Raw genomic sequence first — 6,000 nt, forward strand, 5'->3', positions numbered from 1 at the left:
TTTCACATTCTAGACATGGGTCCACCTTAATTCACACCAACCTCCTCTGAAAATACAGAGGGCTCCTGGAACAGAAAACTGTGGAGCAAAACTATCCCCTGATGTAATTTAATAGAACCTCAAAATATTAATTCAGGTAAAGACTAATCTTGCTATATAATGAGATTCCTAAAATTTAGTGGCATAAAGAAGACAAATTTATTTCTGTCTCACACAATTTTCTGAGCAGTTTAGGCAGTCTGTGCCCCCACAAGATTCTAAAGGAACCCATATTCTTTTCATCTTGCTCTGTCACCATCTAGAATATTGTCTTCATTTGCATGGCTGAACCTGATCATTGTCATATCATGTGAGTGTCACATCATATTTCTAGCCAATACGAAGGGAAAAGAGAACATGGAGGAGCCCAGGTCCTATGTCTTATGGCCCAAGTCTGGAAGCCACACATGTCCCTTTTGCTCAGCACATTATCACATAGCTGTAAATAGCTGCAAAGGAGGCTGGGAAATGCAGTCTCTGGCTGAATGGCCAAATAAGGGGGAGAATGAATTTTGGTGAATGGCTGGCAGTCTCCTCCATTCATAGAAAGTGAATTTTTTACTTGGATAGTTTGGAAGCTGAAACGATGAAACTGACATAACTGTATACTGGTTTTCTAAAATGCATTTCACTTTTCAGATAGCCACTGTTTATGGAACACATTCCTTCCCACCTCTCACTAGTGAATGTCCAAGCTGAGGCTCCAGCAGACAAAATTATCTGTAAACCCAGACCTGTATTCTAGGGTCAGAAGGACTTCTTGGCTATTATTGTTCCAATGACAGCAACAACTACAAGGCGCCACAGCTCTGCACCCACTGGCTGTTTGACCCTATAGGTAAGTTACCTCTGGCCTCTATTTCCGTATTTGTGGAATGGAGATAGAGTCCTTTCTGTTTTTGTGAGGATTCAATGAATTAATGCTGATAAAGTGCCAAACACCAAAGAAATCATTTAATAAATTTAGTTATTATTATGACTGTGGTTCCCATTATTTATCTAATGGGCATTTTGTAAGGCAGACAATAGTACCTTACTTAACAAAACCATGCTGCAGCTCCAGAGTTTGGCCATAGCAGGAGATTTCACCACATGGAAAAGCAGATAGAGTTGGGTGCCCAAACGTTATCTCCTGTGCTTGACCTTCCTCTTGGAGTTCTCTCATTTCAAGTTGATGTGAAGTCTCATCAGATTATGTGGTGGTCAGTTAACTGTCCCAGTGTGACACATGGTTGTGGACTAGAATCCAGATCTTCTGACATCTAGATCTTTTGACTCCCAGTGTTAATCATCTAACACCATTTTACATGATTCAGTTAGCTATTGCTGCCAAACCACCATCCAAAACTTAATGACTGGTTTATTATTTCTCACAAATCTGTGGGTTAGCTTGGCAGATCCTCTGTTGGTTTTCCCTGGGTTCACTCACATGGGTGCCTTTGGCTGGAAGGTCAGCTGGGAACTGGGCCCAGCTGCAATGGCTGAGTAGCTGGGCCTCCCTCTCCATGTGATCTTTCGTTTTTGGCTTTTTCATGGAATAGTTGTCTCAGGTCAGCTTTTCCGGGAGGGCAAGCCTTATGCATAAATGCTTATAAAGGCCCTGCTTGTGAAAGATCTGCTGATGTCTACTGCCAAAGCAGGTCACATGGCCAACCCCAGACTCTCTGTGGGAAAAGATGATTGAAGTGGTGGAGATCAAGAAGAGTGATTCTCTGGGGGCCATTTTATAATAATCTACCTCAGTGCATTTTATGCTTGTCATTTCCAGTCTAGACATAGAAAATACAATAATAGTTGGTCTTTAGTACCCACCCAAAAGCAAAAATTTTAATCTGTGGTGTGATATATATCTATGTATATAAGAAAGATCATATAGTACTTTGCACTTAAATGCATGAATGAGTAAATCTATAAAACTACCAATGGCAAATAATGTCCTGTAACATTAATTATTGCAGGCTGAGATTTCTCAACAAAGTTCTTACCATAACAGTTATTTTCTTCATAGAATACAAGTTTTTAAAATACAAGAATTACATCTTTGGTTTTCTTCCATTTTCCCCACTATGCTTCCATTTTCCCCACTATTAAGGCCTGTGTGCAGTCCCTTAATACATAGTATATGATGGATAACTAGAAGTACACTTGGGATGTTCCTATTTCTTTGATAAAGAGCATGCAGTAAGCTAAATGAGACTCTTCTTCTTGCCAAACTTCTTCAATTAGAGGCTACTGGATGTTATGTATAACAGAAAATCCAGCTAAACTGGATTTTTAAGCTATAAGAAACTGTATTGGTTTATTTAACATGACATCCAATAAGCCTGCCTCAGTACTGTTTGATCTGACAGCTCAGTGAGGTCATTAAGGATCTACATTCTTTTCATCCCTCCGCTCTCCTGTATCCACAGTGTTAGCTTCATCCTGTGGTGTTATCAGCCTCTCATGATCTGGGGTAGGCTGCCAGCAGCCAGCAGCCAGCAGCACTAACTGCTCCCTCGTTTACCTTCAGTGGAGAGATGGAGAGAGCATCTCGGCTCCCATGGCCGTCAGAAGAATTTAGGACTTTCTTCCTAGATGTTTCAGCAGCACCACCTCCCACATCTTATTGTTCTCAACTGGATCACATGATCATTTCTGAACAGGACCTGTTGGTAAGGGGGTTAATTACTTTGATGTGCTTAGACGAATCAAGGCCCAGTCTCTGAGTAGGAGAGAGTTCAACATCCTCAGAGCACTTAACTGTTTGTAAGAGGCATAGATATAATTAGAATCCGATAATGCCAGTCAGTAAGGGGAAAACCACCAGGAAGGCAATCAACAATTATTGTGGACACCATACCTTCTGTAAGGCCCAATTTCCCTATCCGTGTGTACCACCATTGTTACACCGATGTTCCACAGATTTCCCCAAGATCTCTTGTTTCCCTTCATGTAATATTACTGAACTGGATTTTATCCCTCATAGCCCAGTGTTGGAAAAGAACAATAGCTATCACATACTGATTTCTAGGATGAATCTAAAAAGACACTTTGACAGTACCCCAATCAATCAAGTATTTTACATGCATTAGTCCTTTGCAGTAGATAATATAAATAACATTTTCGGGGGTGAGAAAATGAAGACTCAGAAAGATTGAGTGAACAGCCTATAGTCACACAGCTACTAAACGGTAGAGATAAAATTCAAGTCCTTAGGCTTGTTCAAGTATTTATGCTCTAAAGACTCTCTTTTTATTAAATTATATTACCTGTCAGCTTGGCAAACTTCTGTTTAATTAGATTATTCATTTATTATAATATTTTCCTTTTGATCAAGTCAAACTTTTAGGAATGGCAAGGCAACTCCTCAAAATTTCTACTTACTGTCATGTTTCCTAGGAAGTAGCATAAAAAAATCTTATCTCCTCTTCCATAAATGAGCTAGACTATTCTATTTTTAGTAAATGATTTATAGCTAGTCACTAGTTGTGGTCTTAGTTATACTCCCAGCTGTTTTCTGCATATTTTTTCTGCTTCAAATTATATAATACGTCATATTTACTTATGTTAACTATATGTTACCATGTGGCTAGTTCTTTTCAAAAGGTAATATTAATTATTTTAAAGATATTAGTTATGTATATAGAAGTCTTTGTTTAGTCTTTAAAGTTCTGGTGGTGATCTTTATATTGTCGTCTGTATGAATAGTGTCTCCCAGAGTCCTGCAGGCCAGGCCTGTGTGCAGAAGCCTTGTTAAGATCTCACTCCAAGAGAAATGGACAGTGGGTAAGGAGATGTTATTTGATTCCTCCTAAACATCAAGTATGTGGTCTGGTTTCTCTAAATAGTCATATCCTATTTAGGTGATACCTAAAAAAGAGATCAAGGTCAGTGTCAACTGCTCAGTTACTTTTGCTGTGTAAGTTGAATGGTATGTCCCACTCCAGCAAGACTCTAAATTTAGAATAACCTTTGGGGGCTTCCTTGATTGGGACAGAACTGAATCTCTGAGTTGTATTTAGTAATGTAGATTCCTGAGATCAATGCTAACCATTCTGAGGGGATGCTTCAAATTCTTAACCTTACAAATGCTACCAGGGATGGGAACCACATCACCTAGGTCTACCTTCAAGTTTCAGATTTAGTTAGAAGTAAAGAAAGTTCTTTAAAGAAGAGAATCATTTTAGTATGAATTGGGCTTAACTAAATCTTCCACAAAATCTAGGGAAAATGCAGTTTAATTTGACTTCAAATTAGCTACTTGAATTGGCATTCTGTATTTTTGACTCAGATGGAGCTTTCTCAAAATTTCTAGCTTGCAATCAGCCAAAAATCTCTAATAGATTATAAAAATTAATCTCCAAAATTTTGGCAGTTGTATGAAGGTTTAGTCTTGCTCTCCCAACAAGCATTTCCCCTTATTTCTTTCCTAAAAGAAAAAATGATAGTCTTATCTTTTTCACCCCTTCTCTGTGCAACTCATATCTTCAATTCCAGGTCTAAGCTAATCATGGGCCCCATTTCCTTTGCTATGATAGGTCTAGATATGAATATATGATAGTTCTGGCCAATGAGCCATGTGGAAAAGTCTGCTAGGACTTTTGAGAAATGCTTCTTTATTCTTATAAAGACTGAAAAAAAGAGAAAATCTTATGGACATTGTCATGTTTCAGTGTGATGCATGGAACTGCAGCAGCCGCTTTGTGACCTCAAGGGGAACTGACTTTATTATCAAGTCTGCCAATTCAGGATGGCCAAACAGAAAGACGAAAAGATATCTAGGTCCCTAATTATGAAGTTATAAATTTATTCAATTACTGAACCTGGAACAGTGCTACTAAAGGACTTCTCACCATGTGAGATAATAAATTTAAGCTTACAGAGTCAGTTTTTCTGTTAGGGTGCTCTCAACTGCGGATAACAAAATCTGATGCAGCTGGCTTTAATTATCTCAGTTAAGAGCATTCTAAGTGATAGAACATTACAGGTCATATTTCAAGGTCTCTGTGAGCTTCTGCCTTGATCCCTGCCTCTAGACATTCCCCTCTTCCAATTAATTTTTCCTTCATATCATCCTTGGAAAGACCTTTACAAAATCCAAATATGATCATATTACAACTCTGATTAAATCTTTCAAAGGCTACTTTTTACTTTGTCAACATAACATGCAGACCTTTTCCCCAACTTCAGACTGGGTTTCTCTGGCCGTGTATCCCATCAGGTCAGGCCCCAGGGGCATCCTAATGCTAGATATTGTCATTCCTTAACCATGTGTTCTCTTTTACACAGGCTATTTCCAATTGCCTCAAACACCCTTCTCTACCTGATGGGTCACCCTTCCTCACCCCCATCTCAACTCAGCCATCAAGACAGCCTCTTTTGATGAACTTTTCCTAATTCCCTACCCTCCTCAGTCTCCCAAAGGTGTCAGATGTTCTTCAGCATCCTGACCCTCTGACTAGAACCCCTGATAAAGCACATATGACACTGTGCTGTGATTGTCAGTTAATATACTGCTACATAAGGGAAAGATGTGTTTCATGTACCTTAGCATCTCCAATGCCTACCACATTGCTTGATACAAAATAAGGAAGCAGTGTTATTAATGAATAAAAATAATGCAAAAACCCAGGTTTGGGTTCATGAAAACAACTGTGTCCTGTCTTTGACCTGACTTGTTCTTACTAAACTGCATACCATAGCATCCTCAGCAGAGTAGGGAGTATTAAGGAGAGAAGAAAAACCTGTGATTCTGTAACAGTTTTTGAAAAAATTTTGGAGGAAGATAAGCCAGGCTTAATGAAGATATCTTTTGTAAATCTTGTATCCATTCTCTCCATGCCTGACTCATATGATGAATTGTCCAACACGTATGTGTTGAGTGCTTACAATGTGTCAAGCACTATTTAAGATTTTGGGGTACATCATGAACAAAACAAAGCTCTGAGAGAGCATTCACTGGCTCTATAAATGAAATTT

At 38.8% G+C, this 6,000-nt stretch overlaps 1 long non-coding RNA gene across 6 annotated transcripts in view; it reads left to right on the plus strand.

The window, feature by feature from the left end:
* Nucleotides 1–5,657, plus strand: part of LOC108405769 (uncharacterized) — an 18,180-nt gene extending 12,523 nt beyond the window's left edge. For 5 of the 6 annotated variants that reach the window (XR_005059612.2, XR_005059609.2, XR_012130143.1 and 2 more), the window contains 4 exons: nt 679–877; nt 2,451–2,693; nt 3,730–3,807; nt 5,311–5,657. This is a non-coding gene — a long non-coding RNA (uncharacterized lncRNA). The remainder of the gene's footprint in view (nt 1–678; nt 878–2,450; nt 2,694–3,729; nt 3,808–5,310) is intronic. The other variant, XR_005059611.2, reaches the window with a different exon arrangement.
* Nucleotides 5,658–6,000: the final 343 nt, after the last annotated feature.

Source organism: Manis javanica, chromosome 1, assembly GCF_040802235.1.
Source record: "Manis javanica isolate MJ-LG chromosome 1, MJ_LKY, whole genome shotgun sequence".
In the NCBI taxonomy this organism is placed as follows: domain Eukaryota; kingdom Metazoa; phylum Chordata; class Mammalia; order Pholidota; family Manidae; genus Manis; species Manis javanica.